Below are 24,975 nucleotides of genomic sequence, written 5' to 3'. Positions count from 1 at the left end.
GAGGACAACTGTTTTGGGGTTCAGTAAAGAGATGACATGATTTGATTCATGTCTTAACATTATCACTGCGGCCACTTGCTGAGAGCACATTGGAAGGGCTGTGATGGGAAGAAGCAGGGAAACGAGCCAAGAGGCTATTGCAACAAGGATAATGATGCCTCCAGCCTGGAAGGTTGCAGGAATGCTAAGAAGGGGTCAGACTGTGAGAATACTCTGAAAGCAGATGTGATAGAATTTGCTAACAGAGCAGGTGTGTGGTATGCAAGAAAGAGCAAAGTCAAGAACAATCTCAATTGTCTTTTGACTTGAGGCACTGGAAAAATAGAGTTGCCCTATACTAAAATGGGGAAGACCATGAGAGGAGCAGATTTGGGGGAAAACATTTAGAAGTTCAGTTTGGAACTTATAAGCTTCACATATCTGTTATACTTCAAAGTAAAGATGAGTAGCAGCTATATCCTGATGTTAAAGGAAGAGGTCAAGGCTGGGACTGTAAGTTTAAGTTTGGGAATTGCTAGTGTAAAGGTGCCACTTAAAGTCATGAGCTTGGATTAGCTCACCTAGGCAATGACTGTACATAGAAAAGTGAAGAGGACTCTGGGGCTCTCAAATACTTAGTAAGCAGAAGGTTGAGGAGGAAGCAGGGGTTACAACTGAGGGTGAGGATTGGGAAGGAAAGATTTTAAGAGAAAAGAGATGGTACAAAATGATCATCTAGAAGAGTGAGAGAGTAAATAGTACAGGGAAATATAGACTATTATTGGGGAGCATAATACTTAAGATGAGTAATCATAAATTTAAAGTCAGACACTCAGCATGGTGGTACATTTTTTCCCAATTACGTTGGGCTGTGAAGGAGCAGAATTATATACAGCTGTGGTTAAAGCAAACAAGTAACAAGGGAGCTAAGCCTAAAGAAAAGGAAGCAAAAAGCTAAAACTATTAGAAATACAACAGTAGCAGGGAGATTTCCCAACCAGATGTGAATGCATATTATAAAGCTATAGCACATTTTTTAATGAGGCGGCACTAGAGTCATAATCTGACCAACACAGTGAACTAAATTTTCAGAAATACATACCAATGGAGTAGAACTGAATCTTTGGAAATATATATGAGAGTACTTTTGAAAGTTCATGAGAAAATGGAATAAAAATATAAAATATAAACTTTATTTCTCAACGTAAGCTGCATCGAGTTTAAGCCACATTTATAAGAGATGATACCAACTATTTAGTCCATCCTTAAAGAACTGAGATTCTAAAAATTTTCTTCCATTCTGTAGGTTACCTGTTCACTCTGATGGTAGTTTCTTTTGCTGTGCAGAAGCTCTTTAGTTTAATTAGATCCCATTTGTTTATTTTGGCTTTTGTTGCCATTGCTTTTGGTGTTTTAGTCATGAAATCATTCTTGCCCATGCCTATGTCCTGAATGGTATTGCCTAGGTTTTCTTCTAGGGTTTTTATGGTTTTAGGTCTAACATTTAAGTCTTTAATCCATCTCGAATGAATTTTTGTACCAGGTGTAAGGAAGGGATCCCGTTTCAGCTTTCTACATATGGCCAGCCAGTTTTCCCAGTACCATTTATTAAATAGGGAATCCTTTCCCCATTTCTTGTTTTTGTCAGGTTTGTCAAAGATCAGCTGACAAAGGGCTAATATCCAGAATCTACAAAGAACTTAAACATTAATTTACAAGAAAAAATCAAACAACCCCATCAAAAAGTGGACAAAGGATATGAACAGACAGTTCGCAAAAGAAGACATTTATGCAGCCAACAGACACATGAAAAAATGCTCATCATCACTGGCCATCAGAGAAATGCAAATCAAAACCACAATGAGATACCATCTCACAACAGTTAGAATGGCGATCATTAAAAAGACAGGAAACAACAGGTGCTGGAGAGGATGTGGAGAATTAGGAATGCTCTTACACTGTTGGTGGGACTGTAAACTAGTTCAACCATTGTGGAAGACAGTGTGGCGATTCCTCAAGGATCTAGAACTAGAAATACCATTTGACCCAGCCATCCCATTACTGGGTATATACCCAAAGGATTATAAATCATGCTACTATAAAGACACATGCACACATATGTTTATTGCTGCACTATTCGCAATAGCAAAGACTTGGAACCAACCCAAATGTCCATCAATGATAGACTGGATTAAGAAAATGTGGCACATACACACCATGGAATACCATGCAGCCATAAAATGGATGAGTTCATGTCCTTTGTAGGGGCATGGATGAAGCTGGAAACCACCATTCTGAGCAAACTATCGCAAGGACAGAAAACCAAACACTGCATGTTCTCACTCATAGGTGGGAATTGAACAATGAGAACGCTTGGACACAGGGTAGGGAACATCACACACTGGGGCCTGTCATGGGGTTGTGGGGGGGATAGCATTAGGAGAAATACCTAATGTAAATGATGAGTTAATGGGTGCAGCACACAAACATGGCACATGTATATGTATGTAACAAATCTGCACATTGTGCACATGTACCCTAGAACTCAAAGTATAATAAAAAAAAACTGAGATTCTGAGAATTTAACCATGTCAATGTAGTCTTTTTTTACATTATTAGCTGAAGAAAATTGCATGCCCATTAGAGATTTTTTTTAAGATTAGGAAACAAAAAGAAGTCAGAAGGAGCCAAATCAGGACTGCAAGGTGGATACCTAATCATTTCCCACCGAAATTCATGAAATTGTCCTTGTTTGATGACAGGAAGGAACAGGAACATTGTCATGGTGAAAAAGGACTCCCTAGTGAAGCTTTCCTGGTTGTTTTTCTGCTCAAGTTTTGGCTACTTTCTCAAAACATTCTTATAATAAGCAGATGTTATTGTTCTTTGGCCTTCCAGAAAGTCAACAAGCAAAATACCCTGAGTGTTCCCCAAAAATGTTGCCACAACCTTTGCTCTTGCCCTGTCTGCAAACTAGACCACTTCCACTTCTCAACAGCCATTGCTTTGATCAGGCTTTGTCTTCAGGGTCCCACTGGTAAAATTGTGTTTCATCTCCTATTACAGTGCTTCAAAGAAATGTTTCAAGGCCTTGATCTCATTCATTTAAAATTCCCATTGAAAGCTCTGCTCTTTTCTGCAGCTGATCTGGGTACAATTATTTTGGAACCCATTGAGTGAAAAGTTGCTCAGCTTTAATTTTCAGTCAGAACTGTGTAAGCGGAATCAATTAAGACATCTGTGAGGCTGACTATTATTTCTGCTGTGAATCATCAGTCCTTCTCAATTAGGGCACAAACAAAATGAATTTTTTCCTTGCAAATTGATGTGGATGGTCTGCCATGGTGGGCTTCATATTCAATATCATTTTGTCCTTTCTTAAAATAAATTATCCATTTGTAAACTACTGATTTCTTTGGGGCATTGTCACTATAAATTTGTCACAAAGCATTGATGGTTTCACAATCCTTCCCCTCAAGCTTCACCATAAATTTGACGTTCGTTCTTGCTTCAATTTTAGCAGAATTCGTGTTGCTCCTGATAGGGGCTTTCTTCAAACTGATGTCTTATTCATCCTAGTGCCACAAACTAGATCTTGTTCAGATATTTTATCACAAGTTAGTACAAGTTTATTGTGGTGCGAAAAATTTTTGAAATAGTTTTCTTTATATTCTACATTTTCTATGAACTTTTCAAAGACCCTTTGTATAAGAATTTAGTATAATACAAGTGGCATTTCTAATCAATGAAGATGGCTATTTGATAAATGTTATTGAGATAATAGTTAACCAGTTGGGAAAAAATGTAGATGATTAGATCGTCATTTAGCACTGTACACCAAAATAAATTTCAGAGGAATTAAACATTTAAATATTTAAAATTAGACCATAATAGCCATGGAAGAAAATATTCATAACTATGTACATAATCCTAGGATGAAGATGGACTTTCATCTGTAATATATTCACAGGAAAAAGATCAAGATTCAAAGTAATATTAGCATTTTGAATTTTTGGATGTATGTGCATAGAATATAGCAAACTGTTAAAAGGAAATGTGGCTGGATGTTTGGATTGTGGATAATCGTTATTTGCTTCATTAGGCTTGACTGTATTTTGCAAACTTTCTACAAGAGATATGCATTTTGTTTAGCTTTCTATAATATTTATTATTTCTAATTACAAAAGTGAGATATTACGTATAGCAAGTGAAATAGTGCAGAGATGTGTCAAGATAAAGTTCCTAGTAGTCTCCCCATTCACCACCCCATCTAACTCTTTCCATTTCTAGCCCATGAGGCAATCTAATTAACAGGTTGGTATCCCTGCTTCTCCATGTTCGTACACAAACACACACACACACACACACACACACACGCACACTGTATGTACATTTCGTTTCTGTATTTTTCTTTTCAAAATAGAATCATATTGTTAAACACATATTGCTCAACAACTTGCATTTGTCACCGTACAAATCAATAAAGATCAAAGTTATTTACAATAAGAATGCCTTTGATATTTCATAATTTATTCAAGCATTCTCTTTTTGAGGTTTTTACAAACAATGCAGAAAACATTTTTGAACTTTCATTCTTATATGTTGCTGTACTTCTATAAAAATGGAGTTCTAAAAGCTGGGTTGCAGAATCAAAATGTATACGGATGCATAATGCAAAAGATATTGCCAGATTACTTTCCAAGATTGTAGTAACCACGGTAAGCAGAATTCTAAGATGTCCCCCTTTCCCACTGTGTACACACCCTGCACAGTCCCAAGAACTGTGGATATGATAGATTCCCTGATTCTGTTACCTTACCGTAGGGACATTATCCAGGTGGATCTTACCTAACCACACGAGCCCTTTAAAAGCAGAGCGTTTTCTCCAGCTGATCCCAGAAAAAGAATTCAGAGATTCAAATGTTACACAGCAATAGAAAATTAATACAGTAAGAATTCACTCTCTTGAAAGCATTGTATGAGGTAACTATATTCATTTTCTCACCAGCACCAAATGTTAAATATGTTTTTAAATTCAGTCAATTTGATAAGTAAAAAAGAGTACCTTATTTTTGATATATGTTTAATAAAGAGTATCTTTATTTTGCATGTCTAAGTAAAATCAAGAAACTTTCCATATGTTTTTAGTTAGATTTCCCCTGAGTTAATTGTCTGTTCACATGCAGTACTTTGCTTTGACTATTTTGCTATAGCGTCATTTGTGTAACTCTTGTCAAGGGCTTAAGCAATCTCTAAGCAACAGCATAGGTGCTAAGCTGACTTGCTGCCCCTTCAAAATTTAGTTGGAAAGGAAACAACAAGCCCAAACTGATTTGAACCATTTTTACTCATGGCAGAGCATGCAGCACAAGCTCCGTGTTCTCTATAAGTCCCTTTGTCCCTAAGTCCCATCAGGGAAGGGAACGACACAGAACAGGCCTGGGCAGATCCTGCACACACGTGCATGTCCCATCCCAGATGAGGAACCCTGAGCTTAGGAAACTTCCCATCTTTTAAGTGGCTGCAAGCAAACCTGCCCAAACTTTGCTCCACAGAGAGAAACTATATTATCTTTTTCAAGAAACAAATCTATTGTCTGACCTGGAGAGAGATACCATCTCTAGCTCCCAAGCCTCTGTGCTCTATGCAAACATCCTGGAAAAGATAGTCTGGAACTAAAGCTGTCATAAGATGTGTAAAAACACCAAGGTGAATTGCCTCTGAACAAATCCACCTCTCATTTCCACATTTTTATAATTACAACACTCTGTTGGCCATTCAAAATAATCTGACCAACAGCAGGTGAGACCACTTCTGTTCAATTTGTAAGCACTTGCAGATCTCTTATTACCAGTGTTTTCTGGGGGAGAGGGAAGTTAATGCTGGCTTTCACACAATTATAATCTCAATGGAAAACATGGAACCCCTGGGGAAAAAAAGTTGTTTACAATGTTTAGAGTTTCCCCACCATGGGACACACATCAGTCAGCAGCCCAGGTTGACAGAGGCTTTGTGGTTTAATCCCAGGAATGTAAGAACAGGTTATCTGTAATTTATTAAGATAACACACCACATCATGTATCATAATAACAGCTAACACTATATGACACTATTCTAGTAGCCTAACATATTTAGCCCTTTAAAACTTCCCAGTAGTGTGGTTGGTATGAGTGTCATTACATTAAATAAGAAAAACAATAAAAGCATCTTAACTGGTTGTCGTCAAAAAGAAATTCAATCAAATTGAAAACCATTGCTTTAGTTAAATGAACTCTTTAAAAGTGTGTAATAGATGTTTCCTTAACATGAAAAAGAATATCAGTATCGACAACCAACATCATACCTAAGAATGAAAAACTAAAGATAATTATGTTAAACCTATGCAAAAGAGAGACAAACAACAGAGAAGACCGGTGACATTGTTTTATGAAACAATTCTCAATACAGATTTACAGAAAGATTAATCCAAATTAAGCCTGTTTCTGTAACGCCACTGCCCAGTGAGTGCAATTTTTCACGAGGAAGACACTCTCTAAGCTATAGGCTTCAGACTTCTCTTAACTATCCTCTTCCTTCTCCTCTCCACCTCTACCACACAGTCTCAGAGTGTACACAGTTGTTCCCAGTTTCCCATGATGGGGAAGGACTCAAACACTATGATGGCCAGGTCAACTTTCTGTCATCTTGTCCAAGAGAAAAGCACACTAAGCTGGGAGTGAATGAGCCTGACCTGAACAGCAGCAGAGAGAATGAGTAGAGAAAAGAGCCACTGAGTTGGAGGCCTTAGAGCCACAGGAAAGGAGCTGAAGTCTAGCCCAGTGGCATTGCTGGTTAGCTCCTGTGGCCATGATTAATTTACGAGCTCAACTTTGTGGGAGTTTTCTATTTGACATTTCAAATTTGAAAGAAATTTGACTAATACTATTGAGAAGAAAATTAACATTTGCCTGAATTTTAGAAAGGGAGATTAGAACAGGCCACTGGGCGAATCACAAGTAGGATGATGGGGAGAACTTGCCTGTGTCTGTCCTCTTCAACCCAAGAACCAGGCTCTTCAGCCATCACACGGGGCTCAACATGGCTGCTTTATTATCTGCAGCTCGATGTACATATGATATCTAACTAACAGTGATGCTGTGATAGAATTTTCATTTCTGAGGGCAGTATTTCTCTTCCTTTCATACAAGTACACAAAATTACACTTTCTAAAACTGAGAAAAGCCTGAGTTCTTCAGAACAAGTCAGCCATAATAATAATGCTTCAGATGTTCCAGGTGTCTGTAAGGCCAGCAGTTAGAGTGAAACCTTCTCTTTGAACCCATTCAACCAGGGTGAAACTCTGCCAGTGGTAAAAAAGAAAGCAGCACGTGGTTTCATGGTATTCACCCTACCACCTTCCATAGTGAGGAGACAGAAACCTGTCTGGGGTGAAGATCATGGCAAAATGTGTAGCTATTATTATTTGTCATGAAGGTAACTATTCAGGATCTGTTCTGTTCAACCAGCTTCTGATGACTTGGCCAGGAAAATAAAGAAAGAGACCTAAATACAGCATTGAGGGAAAGTGCAGTCTTAAACTTGGGAGTCTGAGAGATTAGAGTTCTGCTGTGACCTGTGTAGCCTTTCTAACCTATTGACCCCAAATTTGGGGAGATGCCCTATTTCTAGGGTGTCCTCAGAACTTCAACGGTAAGAACAAAAATATGAGAGGAGAAGAGTGGCAAGGAGGAATAGACGCTGTCAACTCATGTGTAAGTTACTTAGCATAAAGCTGGGACATAATTAGTACTTAATATATAATAGTTTTTACCAGGTGTGACTCACAAAGGTGGCTAGTACAAAGGTGGATTTGTCTTTTATTGCTATCGGTTCTGCATTAGCACTATCTCTGGGTCAATATTAGAATCCAGGGAATGCTAATAATAATGGACACTTACAATGTATCAGGCACATTGGGTGCTAAAAGCTTTGAGTATTCATTTCACTTAGTCTCACAGAATTCCAATGAAGTAAGTATGGTTATACATTGCTCATCAATGACAAACTAGAGTCCTGGTCAGTCTGATTACAAAACTCATGTTTTTAACCATTGTGTTTATATGGTCAAGGTTCCTACAGAAGTGTTTCTGGCAGAAATAGCATGACAGGTATCGGAGGGAGGATTACACTAAGGGAAAAATGACACCATGAAGAATCCCAGGGAGTGTAAAACTTTCGTGTAGGTCCAAATTCTTCTTGTGTCAGGCCTAAATTCAATAACCAATGAGACTTGCTCATCTAAGAAGAATGGTATCCAAATGCTCTCAGATCATTTAAATAGGAGATCCCAAGTCTTATTTTCATTTTTCCCAACCTTTTCTGACAACTTTTAATTCAATTCAACTTCAAGTCTTGAAATGTGAAATATGCTACGTTCTCCCATTTTGTGCATCCAGAGATCTTGTTTATCTTGGTAACTATTACATGGCCAGCACTTTGCACAATGCTTGGTATACAGTAGGTGTTCAATTAATTTTTTAATGAATGAATGAATTTATATATCTCTTACACTCTCCTGATTGTTCCTTCAAAATGATGCATTTCTGGTTATCTCCAGCCTCCTTGAAATAGACAAGAAATATTTTTTCTTCTTCTCTCAAGCCCATTCATTTCAGGTTCCAGCTGGCATGGACTACTTTAACATTTGTCATTGTCTCTATTAAGTAACCCTACCACCATTATTTATGCCATTCCCAGCATCAGCATGAAAAGCCTTTATGTCTATGAGGCAGAGCTCAATGAAACTTTCACTCGAAAGTAAAGTCTTCAAAAAATTGCACTTTGCATCTTAACAAATCAAATGTGATCTCAGAGCACAGCTAGCATATAAGTAATTATATAAATATGGAATAACCTTCTTTCCACACAAATGATGTTTCAAAATTAATTAAAGGAATGGGAGGTACAGTAAGGGGAGGAGATTTCCAGAGCATGTGTTCCAGCTACCAGAAGCATTCTCGAAATAAATTGATATGATGATATGATTTAGCCAGTTAATCAAGAAGGAAGATAAGGGCAGAATTCCCTGTAAAAGCACCCAAAGCCCTATAAGAATGTCAGATCAGCCACAGTGGCTGCACACAAATGGGTCGAATTGCTTGTCAACAAAAATACCTTGAGGAACAACATATTTGTAATCCAAACATGTAAAATTTAAAACTTTTACTAGGCCACAAGAAACATAGTAGCTGCCCTACTTGTCCAGTGAGCATAAATTGTTACTGCTGGAAGATCTCATGTCTCCTGGCCACTGACTCAATTATTCCTAAGTGATTTTTAAAAGCTGGCAAGCTAGTTTCCCATAGGACATTGTAGGTCATAATCACAACTCATATTTTGTATAAAAAGGACTTAATGGTGGCCGGGCGCGGTGGCTCACGCTTGTAATCCCAGCACTTTGGGAGGCCGAGGTGGGTGGATCATGAGGTCAGGAGATCGAGACCACAGTGAAACCCCATCTCTACTAAAAATACAAAAAATTAGCCGGGCGTGGTGGCGGGTGCCTGTAGTCCCAGCTACTCGGAGAGGCTTAGGCAGGAGAATGGTGTGAACCTGGGAGGGGGAGCTTGCAGTGAGCCGAGACTGCGCCACTGCACTCCAGCCTGGGCGACAGAGCGAGACTCCATCTCAAAAAAAAAAAAAAAGGACTTAATGGTGACTAAGAGCACCCCTACATTTCAAAATCAAATGAACATCTACATTTCTCACCTTTCTTTTGATCTTTTTGTGACATTAAATGCTCTTGTTCACTTTTATTTACAGAAGTCTCTTTCCATGGTTTAAGCCCATACTCTCACCTGGTTCTTCTAGTCCTTTGGACATTCTGAGTTTCCTTTACTTTTTGTCTCCCTAAATGTTAATTTACTCAAGCCTCTGTCCTCAGTCCTCATTCTTATCCATGGCTTCAATTCTGTCTTTATGTTGTTAAACCCCAATTTAAATATGCAACCCATGCTGTTTTGGTTACTGTAGCCTTGTAGTATAGTTTGAAGTCAGGTAGCATGATGCCTCCAGCTTTGTTCTTTTGGCTTACGATTGATTTGGTGATGCAGGCTCTTTTTTGGTTCCATGTGAACTTTAAAGTAGTTTTTTCCAATTCTGTGAAGAAAGTCATTGGTAGCTTGATGGGGATGGCATTGAATCTATAAATTATGTTGGGCAGTATGGCCATTTTCACAATATTGATTCTTCCAACCCATGAGCATGGAATGTTCTTCCATTTGTTTGTGTCCTCTTTTATTTCATTGAGCAGTGGTTTGTAGTTCTCCTTGAAGAGGTCCTTCACATCCCTTGTAAGTTGGATTCCTAGGTATTTTATTCTCTTTGAAGCAATTGTGAATGGGAGTTCACTCATGATTTGGCTCTCTGTCTGTGATTGGTGTACAAGAATGCTTGTGATTTTTGTACATTGATTTTGTATCCTGAGACTTTGCTGAAGTTGCTAATCAGCTTAAGGAGATTTTGGGCTGAGACAATGGGGTTTTCTAGATATACAATCATGTCATCTGCAAACAGGAACAATTTGACTTCCTCTTCTCCTAATTGAATACCCTTTATTTCCTTGTCCTGCCTGATTGCCCTGGCCAGAACTTCCAACACTATGTTGAATAGGAGTGGTGAGAGAGGGCATCCCTGTCTTGTGCCAGTTTTCACAGGGAATGCTTCCAGTTTTTGCCCATTCAGTATGATATTGGCTGTGGGTTTGTCATAGATAACTCTTATTATTTTGAGATACGTCCCATCAATACCTAATTTATTGAGAGTTTTTAGCATGAAGGGTTGTTGAATTTTGTCAAAGGCCTTTTCTGCATCTATTGAGATAATCATGTGGTTTTTGTCTTTGGTTCTGTTTATATGCTGGATTACATTTATTGATTTGTGTATGTTGAACTAGCCTTGCATCCCAGGGATGAAGCCCGCTTGATTATGGTGTATAAGCTTTTTGATGTGCTGCTGGATTCGGTTTGCCAGGATTTTATTGAGGATTTTTGCATCAATGTTCATCAAGGATATTGGTCTGAAATTCTCTTTTTTGGTTATGTCTCTGCCAGGCTTTGGTATCAGGATGATGCTGGCCTCATAAAATGTGTTAGGGAGGATTCCCTCTTTTTCTATCAATTGGAATAGTTTCAGAAGGAATGGTACCAGTTCCTCCTTGTACCTCTGGTAGAATTCAGCTGTGAATCCATCAGGTCCTGGACTCTTTTTGGTTGGTAAGCTATTGATTATTGCCACAATTTCAGAGCCTGTTATTGGTCTATTCAGAGATTCAGCTTCTTCCTGGTTTAGTCTTGGGAGAGTGTATTTGTCGAGGAATTTATCCATTTCTTCTAGATTTTCTAGTTTATTTGCATAGAGGTGTTTGTAGTATTCTCTGATGGTAGATTGTATTTCTGTGGAATCGGTGGTGATGTCCCCTTTTTCATTTTTTATTACATCTATTTGATTCTTCTGTCTTCTCCAAAATAGCATGGTACTGGTACCACAACAGAGACATAGATCAATGGAACAGAATAGAGCCCTCAGAAATAATGCCGCATATCTACAACTATCTGATCTTTGACAAACCTGACAAAAACAAGAAATGGGGAAAGGATTCCCTATTTAATAAATGGTGCTGGGAAAACTGGCTAGCCATATGTAGAAAGCTGAAACTGGATCCCTTCCTTACACCTTATATAAAAATTAATTCAAGATGGATTAAAGACTTACATGTTAGACCTAAGACCATAAAAACCCTAGAAGAAAACCTAGGCAATACCATGCAGGACATAGGCGTGGGCAAGGACTTCATGTCTAAAACACCAAAAGCAATGGCAACAAAAGCCAAAATTGACAAATGGGATCTCATTAAACTAAAGAGCTTCTGCACAGCAAAAGAAATTACCATCAGAGTGAACAGGCAACCTACAGAATGGGAGAAAATTTTTGCAACCTACTCATCTGACAAAGGGCTAATATCCAGAATCTACAATGAACTCAAACAAATTTACAAGAAAAAAACAAACAACCCCATCAAAAAGTGAGCGAAGAACATGAACAGACACTTCTCAAAAGAAGACATTTATGCAGCCAAAAAACACATGAAAAAATGCTCATCATCACTGGCCATCAGAGAAATGCAAATCAAAACCACAATGAGATACCATCTCACACCAGTTAGAATGGCCGTCATTAAAAATCAGGAAACAACAGGTGCTGGAGAGGATATGGGGAAATAGGAACACTTTTACACTGTTGGTGGGACTGTAAACTAGTTCAACCATTGTGGAAGTCAGTGTGGCGATTCCTCAGGGATCTAGAACTAGAAATACCATTTGACCCAGCCATCCCATTACTGGGTATATACCCAAAGGACTATAAATCATGCTGCCATAAAGACACATGCACACGTATGTTTATTGTGGCACTATTCACAATAGCAAAGAGTTGGAACCAACCCACATGTCCAACAACGATAGACTGGATTAAGAAAATATGGCACATATACACCATGGAATAGTATGCAGCCATAAAAAATGAGTTCATGTCCTTTGTAGGGACATGGATGAAACTGGAAAACATCATTCTCAGTAAACTATCGCAAGGACAAAAAACCAAACACCGCATGTTCTCACTCATGGGTGGGAATTGAACAATGAGAACTCATGGACACAGGAAGGGGAACATCACACTTTGGGGACTGTTGTGGGGTGGGGGGAGGGGGAAGGGACAGCATTAGGAGATATACCTAATGCTAAATGACGAGTTAATGGGTGCAGCAAAACAACATGGCACATGTATACATATGTAACAAACCTGCACATTGTGCACATGTACCCTAAAACCTAAAGTATAATAATAAAAAAATAAATAAATAAGAAAATAAATAAATAAAAATATGCGACCCAGATCTCTCTCCCAAATTGCAGCTTCACACATCCAGCTGCCTCTGGTAAGCTCCACTTGAGTAGCCAAACTCAAATATCATGGTCCAAAACTGAACTCACCATGTCTTCATCATTATCTGCTCCTCTGTGTTTTCTAACAACAGTAGAAAATGTGGCACCAGCCAACTTGCATTCAAGTCAGAAATTTGGCAATCATCCTAATTGCCTTCCCTTCCTTACCTACACTCCAAAAACTTAACCATGAATCTAGATAAATCATGTCACCTAGGTATTTCTCATACCCATTCCTTCTCTCATTTCCCAGTGCTACTACCTTTTTTCAGGTTTCCCTGAGTCTCCTTTGTAACACCCTTGACAACATTTATTGCAATACCAATAATGTGTAAAAACAAAACACAAATTCATAATAATCTCACTCAACATTTAATTACTCTTCATTATTTTAGAATAATTATAAAATATTTTCCATTGTCTGTGAGGCCCTTTATAAACTGCCTTCTGCCAAACTATGGCCTCATCTCTTTTCAAACTTCTTGGTCTTCTCAGAAAATGCCTCACTTTTTCAGTCTTTCCTCTGTTTTATACACAGTGCCCCTGCCTAGGATGTCTTTTCTTCCTTTCTCTGCATACCAAACTTCCATACATCCTTCCAAATTTAAACTAGTGATGTCCTCCCTGTACACTGTTTTCATAATGTCCATCACTATAGCCTAACCACCACTGTCTCCCATCTCTCCTCTTCCTCTGTTCTTACCTACTCTTCCCTCCAGCCCCTCAAGGGAGGCTGGATACCATTTCTCTTTGTACCATTTTACCAATTACACTAATCATGGTTGATGTGTCTTTCTGTTTTCTCTTCCTTTAAGTTATGAATTCCTTGAGTCCAAAGTCTGTGTCCTTCATTTTCATGTGTTCATAATCTAGCTAGTAGTTGGCAGATGATAGAGATTCAATAAATATTTGTCAAATAAATGGGTGGGGGCATGGGTGGATGAATGGATAGATGGAGAACATGATGACAAAACACAATAATTAGTCTTAATGGTCCCTCCTCATTCAAATCATTGTTGTGAGTCCTGATAATGAATGACTACCTAACAACAAGTTAGTTTTTATTCCTTGGATAAGGCTGAATAAACATTTGAATGTTTTCTCTCCGGCCCTCATTTTTAGCTTTCACTACGGAAGCTTGTCTGCTTCCAATACCTTACTTTAAAGCAAATAATATAATGCAATTGATTATTTCTACTTACTATGTTAAAATCACTTTCTAATTCTGTCTCACTGAGATTATGCCCAGATCTCATTGACTGGTGTTTGGGGAATTTCAAAAATCATGAGTCAGAAGTTTAAAGATTATTAATAATCTCTTAGCCTAACTTTAGAGATGGCTCATCTCATTCATTGTACATGGATTTTACTGTTTAAACTCCTAGGCAATAACCTACTTTCCAATTTTGTAAGGGTAGTTCTCAGTTGCTAGATTTAACTATTACTAGTTCTTACATAATCTTAAAACTTGAAATACTGGAAAAGAGGCTCTAAAGTCAGAGATAAAATCAGTGTTGAGTCTCAAAAAAATGGGGAAATATTTTTTGCAATCCTGTTGTGGCTCATAAGCGTGATAATTGGGTTTTCACACTGATATGTGAGATGTGCATTGTTAGAACAGTTTGTGGGAGGCACATCTCACACAAAGTTTGTTGGCACATTACCCATCTGACGTGAAAGAAAACAAACAAAAAAGAAAAAAAAGGAATATTTTTGCCAAGTGTGATTTTAATATATGGAAGAATTCAGATGTAGAGGATTATATTATATGCACTCTAAATGGAAAGAGCCCATGCTTAACAAATTTAGTGAAGATGTTTAGTATAGAAACCTGGCTTTTTAGTTCCTTAGGCAAGTTGTTCCATAAATCTAAGCTTTAATATATTCTCCTCAAGATGAGAGCAAGAACATGGGAATCAGGCAGAGTGGTATGTGCACTACATATTTCATTTATATGTCATCATCAGAAATTGAATAAGCACTAATGTATGACTGCATTTCTCAGGAAGCTATTGAATATCACTTTAAATTGTAAAAATATATATTATGACTGAAATATGCGTATATAAGAAAGCTACAATGGCTCTATTTTTTAAGATAACATTTAGATATTTTTCTAATGGCTCAGGGTGATCAATGTTCTCAAGATCAAGGTTCTCCTCTGTGTTGGCTTGCTTCTATAGCTAGAAGGATGGAGTAATCAAATCTTCAGCCAACATTTATTGAACTCATTATGTATGAGACATTTGCTAAATGCTTTAAATACATTATCTCATTTAATACTCACAACCAATCCTATGAGGGACATACTAACATTATCTATTTCAGTGAAAAATGAACTAAGACACAGAGAGAATAAGAATTTGTCCAGTCACACATCACTAACTGGCAAAGCCAGGTGTGTCCAACTCCCAGTCTTTTCATGCACAACCTCCACACAATCTTCTTATCAAAAACCTGTTTTTCAAAGTTGATCTCATGGAGGTAGAGTAGAATGATTACCAGAAACTGGGAAGCAAGGTGAGGGTGGTAAAGAGATATTGGTTGCTGGGTACAAAAATATAGTTAGATAGAAGAAGTAAGTTCTAGTGTTTGATTGCACAGTAGGGTGACAATAGTTAATAAGAATTTATTGTATATTTTAAAATAGCTAGAAGAAAAGATTTAGGATGTTCCCAAACAAAGAAACGATAAATGTTTGAGGTGATGGATATTCTAATTACCCTGATATGATCATTACACATTGCATACATATACCAAAATATCATATGCACCCCATAATTATGTACAATTATGTATCAATAAAAAATGAAATAAAAGTCTGTGTTTTCTTGGTGGTTGTAGAGTTTGTTATAGGATCTTATATCAGACATTTAAACTCACTGTCTATGAATAATATGGATAGAATATGTTAAATTTCACAGTCTAAATTTTTTTTTTTTTTTGAGACAGAGTCCCACTCTGTTGCCCAGGCTGGAGTGCAGTGGTGCTATCTCAGCTCATTGCAACCTCCACCTCCCAGGTTCAAGTGATTCTCCTGCCTCGGCCTCCTGAGTAGCTGGGATTACAGGCACGTGCCACCATGCCCAGCTAATTTTTGTATTTTTAATAGAGATGGGGTTTCACCATGGTGGTCAGGTTGATCTCGAATTCCTGAACTTGTGAATTCACCTGCCTTGGCCTTCCAAAATGCTGGGATTACAGGCATGAGCCACCATGCCAGGCCTAAATTTTTAAATGTATAAAGTCTAAGGTTTCTTTAGCTTAAACATGTGATGACTCTTTCATTTTGTTTATATAATAAAATCTTACTAAGGTATAAATGATAAATGACTGATGACAATTTTTATATGTTACCTACAGAGACCAACCTGGCAGGCATTTCCATTTATTAAATAATATCTGCTTTAACTTAAAAGAAGCTCATTTAGAAAAGATGCAGGCATCAACTGGGAGCAAATGCGGAAGCATTTTTCAGCACCAATTCTGTCCCAGATCTATCAGTACATGCTATACTGACAGCTACCTTCTTTACCTATGTCAAAGGTAAGTTACTCATTCAATGAATCATTGTGACAGGCACTGAGTTCAACTGAACATGGTTCCTGAGGACCTCCACTTTAGCCTATGTGGTGGGATACATACTCTGAAGGAATCTACAACTGTAAAGTAGCTAGATCCTGGATAAAACAGGCCTTTGAATGTATATTTCCGGGATATCTCTGAAGGCGCCAATCAACAACTTTCTCACCCCATCCTTTCCCCACTGAAAAAAGAGAGTTGAAACCTGAGAGGGAATCAATGGGCAACAAGCAAGAAAAAGACAAGATTTTCTTCAAGTTGTTTTGATCAGTATTGCAGATAACTGAGAAACTAAGCATCAAGGAGGGTACTCTAAATCAGAGATTCCCACAGTAAGCCAGAAACCTAGACAGAGGTGAAATGGTCTCAGTTTGGCAACCTCTTGGCTGCTAGCAGAAACAACTGGAAATCCTCTCTAGAGAAAAGCACTCTCAATCTATGGTCAGCCAAGAATTGTATACTATTGAAACTACCTTACAAAACCAAAGGCAAAATAAAAACATTCCCAGATAAATAAAAGCTGGTAGTCACCACAAACAAACCTTCCCTAAAGAAAATTCTAAAACTATATTTCAGTCAGTAGGAAAATGTTCCCTGAAAGAAGCCTAAGATGCTGAAAAAATCATGAGCAAGAAAAATGGTAAACATATAGGCAAATCTAAACATTTTATTTATAAGAAAACCATAAGAATACAGACTGATAGATGATCTTTACAAAGTAAAGACCAAAGCAAATGAATGACAATAATAGTACATAGGCCAAAAGGTTGAAAGTTAGGCCTCTTGTGCCAAATGGTTGGTCAACTTATGAATGCAAAAAAAAAAAAAAGTTCTTGAAGGAAATCATAAGTACTACTCCAGTGAACACATGAATGATAAGAAAGCAAAATAGCCTTATTGCTGATGTGGAAAAAGTTTGAGTGATCTGGAAAGATCAAACCAGCCACAACATTTCCTTAAGCCAATGCCTAATCTGGAGCAAGATTTTAACTCTCTTTAATTCTAGAAAGGCTGGAAAATGTGAGGAAGCTGCAAAAGAAAAGTTTGAAGCTAGCAGAAGTCCCAGAAGGTAAGTTACTCATTCAATGAATCATTGTGACAGGCACTGAGTTCAACTGAACATGGTTCCTGAAGACCTCCACTTTAACCTATGTGGTGGGATACATACTCTGAAGGACTCTCGCACTGTAAAGTAGCTAGATCCTGGATAAAACAGGTCTTTGAGGTTCATGAGGTTTAAGGAAGGAAGCCATCTTCATCACATATAAGTGCCAGGTAAAGCAGCAAGTGCTGATGTAGAAGCTGCAGCAAGTTATCCAGAAGGTCTAGGTAAGACAATTGATAAAGGTGGCTCTACTACACAACAGGCTTTTCAATGTAGATGAAACTGCCTTCTACTAGAAAGAGATGCCATCTAGAACTGTCATAGCCAGAGAGGAGAAGTCAGTGTCTGGCTTCAAAGCTTCCAAAGACGGGCTGACTTTTTTGTTAAGGGCTAATGTAGCTGATGACTTTAAGTTGAAGCCAATGCTCATTTATCATTCTGAAAATCCTAGGGCCCTTAGGTAAAAATCTACTCTCCATGTGCTCTATAAATGGAACAACAAAGGCTGAATGACAGCACATCCATTTGAAGCATGGTTTACTATCTTTAAGTCCATTATTAACACTTACTCCTCAGAAAAATAGTCCTTTCAAAACATTACTGCTCATTAACAATGCACCTGATCACCCAAGATATCTGATGGAGATATACAAGAAGATAAATGTTGTTTTCATCCCTGCTAACACAACATTTATCCTGCAGTCCATGGATCAAGGAGTAATTTTGACTTTCAAGTCCTATTAAAGAAACGCACTTTGTCAGGCTATATCTGCCATAAGTAACAATTCCTCTAATGAATCTGGGCAAAGTCCATTGAAAACTTTCTGGAAAGGATCCACTATTCTAGACACCATTAATTTTTTATTCTTGTTTGGAGGTTAAAATATCAACATTAACAGGAGTTTGGAAGAACTTAATATCAACCCTTATGAATGACTGTGAAGGGTTCAAGATTTCACCGGAGGAAGTATTACAGATGTGGTAGAAATAGCAAGAGAGCTAGAATTAGAAGTGGAACCTAAACATATGACTCAATTGCTGCAATTATATGCTAAAATTTGAATGGATAAAGAGTTGTTTCCTCATTCATAGGAATGAATGGGCAAATAAAGTGTGTTTTTGAGATGCGATCTATTTCTGGTGAAGATGCTGTGAACATTGTTGAAATGACAACAAAGGACTTTGAATATTCCGTAAACTTAGTTGGTAAAACAGCAGCAAGATTTGAGAGGATTGATTCCAATTCTGAAAGAAGTTCTACTTGGGTAAAATGCAATCAAACAGCATTTCGTGCCACAGAGAAATTTTTCATGAAAGGAAAGTCAATCAGTTCAGCAACTTTATTGTTGTCTTATTTTAAGAAATTGCCACTGCCGCCACAACATTCAGCAACCACCACCCTGGTCAGTAGCCATCAATATCCAGGCAAGTTTCTCTACCAGCAAAAAGATTACAATTTGATGAAGGCTCAAGTGATCACGTTTTTTAGCAATAAGGTATTTTTAAATTAAGCTGTGTACATTATTTTTAGACATGATGCTATTGCACACAGTAGGCTACAGTATAGTATACATATAATTTTTATATGCACTGGGAAACCAGAAAAATGCATGTGACTGTCCTTGTTGCTATAATCTGAAACTGAACCTACCGTATCTTTGAGGTATGCCTATAATTTCAACAGAGACTGTATGGCCTGCAAACTTGACAATACTTACTCTGACACTTTACAAAACAGTTTGCTGACTGCTGACCAATATGAAAAGACACAGAAAAGTTAAAATATTCAGTTTATCTGGAAGATGTTTTTAATTAACTTTTTTACACCTAACAAAGTAGCTTCAGAAAGTAACAAGAGAATTAAAGAAAACTTAAGTAAATGGAAGAGTATAATATGCTCATGAATTACAAAACTCAAAATTGTTACAATGTCATTTCACCCCATACAGTTCTATAGATTCAGTTCAATCCCAATTTAAGAACCCAGCTAAGATTTGTTTTGTTTCATTTTGTAAATTGACAAGCGAATTCTAAAATGTATATAGAAAGGTAAGAGACCTAGAAAAGCCAAGACAATCTAACAGAAGAACAAAACTGGCAGACATACACTGACTTCAAACCATTATGAAACTGAAGAAATTAAGATACTGTGTAATATTGGCACAAGAATGGAGCAATGGTACAGAATCGCTATTAAGCAAGAAATATACCTACACATATACAGTCACCTGATTTGTGTCAAAAACACTAATTCAGTCAGGAAAGTACAGTCAATTCAATAGATAGTGATGGATTCAGTGGATATCCATTTTTGAAATTAACTTTAGACTCAATCTATGCTACATGCAAAAACTTATTCCAAATGAACCATAGACCTAAACGTGAAAGTTAAAACAATAAATATTCTAATAGAAAAAAATGGAAGAATCTCTTTCTGAACTTGGGAAAGACAAAGATTTCTTAGCCAGGACATAAAAAGCGCTAACCATAAAAAAAGATTAATATACTGGACTTTCTTAAAATCAAGCATGTGTTGATCAAAAGACACTATTAAGATAATGAAAATGCAAGAAACACAAAAATAAGACAGTTTCCATACATATATCTAACAAAGAATTATTATTCAGAATATATCTTCAACATTTTATAAATTGGTATGGAAAAGAGAAAAAAATCCAATGGACAAAAAAGCCAAAATCCAGTCATTTAATTAAAAAAAGACATTGAAATAACTAATAAATATATTAAAATGTGCCCTGTATCCATAGTCATCAGAGAAATGCAAATTTAAAAACCACAATGAGCTGGGCACAGCAGCTCATGCCTATAATCCCAACACTTTGGGAGGTGGAGGCAGGAGGATTGCTTGAAGCCAGGAGTTCAAGACCAGGCTGGGCAACACAGCCAGATCCGTCCCCCACTCTGCGCATCCACAAAAAAAAAAAAAAAAAAGAATGTTTAATTAGCCAGGCATGGTGGTGTGTACTTGTAGTCCCAGCTACTTGGGAGGCTAAAGAAGGAGGATCATTTGAACCCAGGAGTTTGAGGCTGCAGTGAGCAGTAATTGTGCCATTGCACTCCAACCTGGATTGCAAAGCAAGACCCTGACTCAAAAATAAAATAAAATAATTTTTAAAAACCACAATGGGATACTACTACACATCCACCAGAATTACTAAAATTAAAATATAGACAATGCCAAGTGTTGACAGCATGTGGAGCAACTGAAATTCTCAGACAGTAATGATATAAGAGTAAATTGGTACTATTATTTTACAAAAGTGTTCAGTGATATCTACTAAGGCAAAACAGATGCTTGCTCTATGATTCAGCAATTATATTTCTGGGCATTTATCAATAAATGTAAATGTTTATGGTCTCCATCGAAGATATGTACAAGGATGTTCTCAGAAAAGTTATTTATTATACCACTAAACTGGAAACAACTGAAATGATTGTCAATAATAGAACAGAGAAAAATTCACACAATGGAATTCTTCATAACAATAAAAAAAATCTGATACAGAAAACAACACAGATAAATCTTAAACCATAATGCTGAGCAAAAATACATATTTTATGTTTCTAATATGAAGTTCAAAACCACACAAAACTTATCAATATTGGTACAAGTTTGAACAGTGGTTTCCTTTGAGTGGATATTTACAGAATGTAGATAGAAAGGAGGCTTCTGCAGCTCAAGAAATATTCTACATCTTGATGAGGCAGTTACATAGTGGGATGTGTGTATGTACATATGGGTAAAAATTCTGTGAACTAGACATTTAAGATTTGTGTATTTTACAATGTGTAATGTATACTCAATATTTTTAAAGTTTCCAAATACATAAAGCAAAAATTTATAGAACTATAAAGAGAAGTTAACAACTTCACCATCCGGTATTAGATTTCAACATGTATCTCTCATTAATAAATAGCCAAGCACGGGGTGGCTCGCACCTGTAATCCCAAATCCCAGCACTTTGGGAAGCCAAGGTGGGTGGATCGCTTGATCTCAGGAGTTTGAGACCAGCCTAGGCAACATGGCAAAACCCCATCCCTACGCTGGGCATGGTGGCATGCACCTGTAGCCCCAATTACTTGGGGGGCTGAAGCGGGAGGATTGCTTGAGCCCAGGAGGCAGAGGTTGCAGTGAGCTGAGGTAGTGCCACTGCATTCCAGCCTGGGTGACAGAGCCAGACCCTATCTCAAAAATAAATAAATAAATAAATAGCCAAGCAAACAAAAAATTAGCAAAGATATAAAAAATTTAAACACAATATGATTGATTTAATGAACATATGTAGAAATGGTTCCCAATAATTAAAAAATACCCTTTTCTCTCATATACATGTGAAATGTTTATAAGATAGCAATAAGTCAAATCCAACAAATTTCGGTTATTTGTTGTTATATTAGAACACATTCACAGGGTACAATAAAACTAAGTTCAAAATAAATACAAAAAATTAAAACTCTCATATCTTTTGAAAATTGTAAAACACAATTGTGAGTAATTCACGAGTTAAAATAAAATCATAATAGAAATTTCAAAATCTTTAAAACTAAACAATAATAAAAACACTACCAATCAGGAATGCCACTTGACATGATGGAATAATTGAAACCATGCTTCTCCTTCTCCTTTGTAAAACTAGAAAAATATATGAAACTATGTTTTAAGAAATTGTACACAGCATGTAAATGGAATTTTTAAGAGAAAGAAAATAAACTAAGAGACCCCTATGCCTACTCTTGATTTCCACCTGGGGGAATTTCCAGACTACAGTGCAGAGAAAGAGAACCCAAGCAGAGACCAATTGTCTCACTGAGTTTAAGAGACAGAAAGGAGCTCTGTGAGTTGAGGGGAACAGGGAGGCCGAAGTGATTAGGTTTTTGGAGAAAAGGAAACTATGCATAGAAAAGTCTCTAAACCTCTAAAACTATGCAATGTGGTCCCCTTGAGTCCACTGATAAATAATAAACCATCTATGTAGACGGCATAATGTGAGGCCAAAAATTACAGGAGAGCTCTAAGATGAAGATTTATATAGAAATGTAAGAGACATGGAGCTCACATAAGTGAGGGGTCGGGAGGTGGGAATTTTTCAGTTAATGAATGCTACCTTAAAATTTCCCAAAGTTTAAAAACAATTTTAAAATGAATAAACTGATCCACAAGTAATTTAACTGCTTCTCAGAATTTTTCCAACACTCTTTAAAGAAAGACAACCAAATCTAAACATTCAGCAATGTAACAATCATAATGTCCGGCATATAATAAAAATTACTTTTTAAAATTACTAGACATGCAAATATGAGGGAAATGTGACCTATAGCCAGCAGGGGAGAAAAGTCAGTAAAATCTGCCAAGAAATGACACTAATGGCAAAATTAACAAATAATAAGCTCAAGTGTGTAAATGAACACATGAACATAAGAGTAAAAACAGAAGATTAAAAGAATTAATGGGAATTCAACAACTGAAAAATGCAGTATCTGAATTGAAAAATTCAGTGAATGGCATTAAGAGCAAATAAGAAACTGCAGAAGAATACATCAGTGAGGTTTAAGATATGCAACAGAAACCACCTAAACCTAAGTACAAAGATAGAAAAAAATAAACAAAACCTCGGTGAGCTATAGGGCAATATCAAGAAATCCAACAGAAGTGTAACTGGAGTTCCAGAAGGAGAAGAGATATATTTGAGGCTAAAAAAAATTGAAGAAATAATGGTTCAACATTTTCCAAGGTATTGTGAAAATTACAAGCCTACAGACCTGAGAATCTTGATGAACTACAAGCAGAATAAAGATAAATAAAACTTGACCAGGTACATTATAATCAAATTACCTTAAAACAAAAACATCATGAAGATATCTGCCACCACAAAAACACACTCAAGTACACGGCACACTGACACTATAAAGCACCTACACAATGAAGTCTACATAACAACCATCTAACAACATGATGGCAGGATCAAATTCTCACACATCAATATTAACCTTGAATGTAAATGGGCTACATGCCCCACTTAAAAGGCATAAAGTGGCAAGTTGGATAAGGGAGCAAGACCCAACTATCTACTGTCTTCAAGAGATCCACCTCACATGTAACGCTCATAGGCTTAAAGTCAAGGGATGAAGAAAGGTCTATCATGCAAAAAGAAAACCAAAAAAAACAGCAGGGGTTGCTATTCTTATATTGGATGAAACAGACTTTAAATCAAAAACAATAAAAACAATAAAGAAGGGCATTACATAATGATAAAGAGTTCAATTCAACAAGAAGACTTAACTATTTTAAGTATATATGCACCCAACATTAGAAGAAACTTAGATAATCACATAAGAATAGTGGGAGACTTCAACACCCCACTGACAGTGTTAAGCAGATCATCGAGACAGAAAACTAAAAAGATATTCTAGACTTAAACCTGACACCTGACCAACTGGACCTAATAGACTTCTACAGAATACTCCACCCAACAACAACAGAATATACATTCTTCTAATCTGCACATGGCACATACTCGAAGACCAACCACATGCCTGGCCACAAAGCAAGTCTCAAGAAATTAAAGAAAAAATCATACCAACCACACTCTCAGAAAATAGTGCAATAAAAAAAGAAAGTAATATCAACAAGCTCTCTCAAAATCATACAATTACATGGAAATTAAACAACTTGCTCCCAAATGACTTTTGGATTAAGAACAAAATTAAGGCAGTATATTAGTTCATTCATGCATTGCTATAAAGAAATACCTGTGGCTGAGTAATTTATAAAGAAAAGCAGTTTATTTGTCTAATGGTTCTGCAGGATATACAGGAAGCACAATGGCATCTGCTTCTGGGGAGGCCTTAAAGAGCTTTTACTCCTAGTGGAAGGCAAAACAGGAGTGAGCACCTTACATGGTAAAAGCAGGAGCAAGGGTGCGGATGGGAGGAGGTGCCACATACTTTGAAACAACCAGATCTCATGAGCACTTACTGTCATGAGGACAGCATCAAGGGGATGATGCTGAACCATTCATAAGAAATCCACCCTTATGATCCAATCACCTCCCAGAGGTCCCACCTCCAACACTGGGAATTACATTTCAACATGAGATATGGGCAGGGCCACATATCTAAACTATATCAGGCAGAAATCAAAAAAACTTTTGAAACTAATGAAAACACAGACACAACATACCAGAATCACTGGGACACAGTTAAAGCATGTTAAGAGGAAAGTTTATAGCACAAAGTGCCTACATCAAGAAAGTAGGAAGATCTCAAATTAATAACCTAACATCACACCTAGAGGAACTAGAAAAATAA

General features: G+C 37.1%; 1 protein-coding gene and 1 pseudogene across 2 annotated transcripts in view; one reads left to right on the top strand and one right to left on the bottom strand.

The window, feature by feature from the left end:
• The window catches only part of TNFSF4 (TNF superfamily member 4), a 310,041-nt gene that overhangs the window by 101,003 nt on the left and 184,063 nt on the right, over window positions 1-24,975 (bottom strand). The window lies entirely within an intron of this gene.
• On the top strand, window positions 14,509-14,633 carry LOC116474053 (small nucleolar RNA U13; annotated as a pseudogene).

The sequence above is a fragment of the Hylobates moloch genome, unplaced genomic scaffold, assembly GCF_009828535.3.
Source record: "Hylobates moloch isolate HMO894 unplaced genomic scaffold, HMol_V3 SCAFFOLD_8, whole genome shotgun sequence".
Taxonomy (NCBI): Eukaryota; Metazoa; Chordata; class Mammalia; order Primates; family Hylobatidae; genus Hylobates; species Hylobates moloch.
Note: the sequence above shows the minus strand (reverse complement) of the source record. Positions and strands in the feature narration are given on the sequence as shown.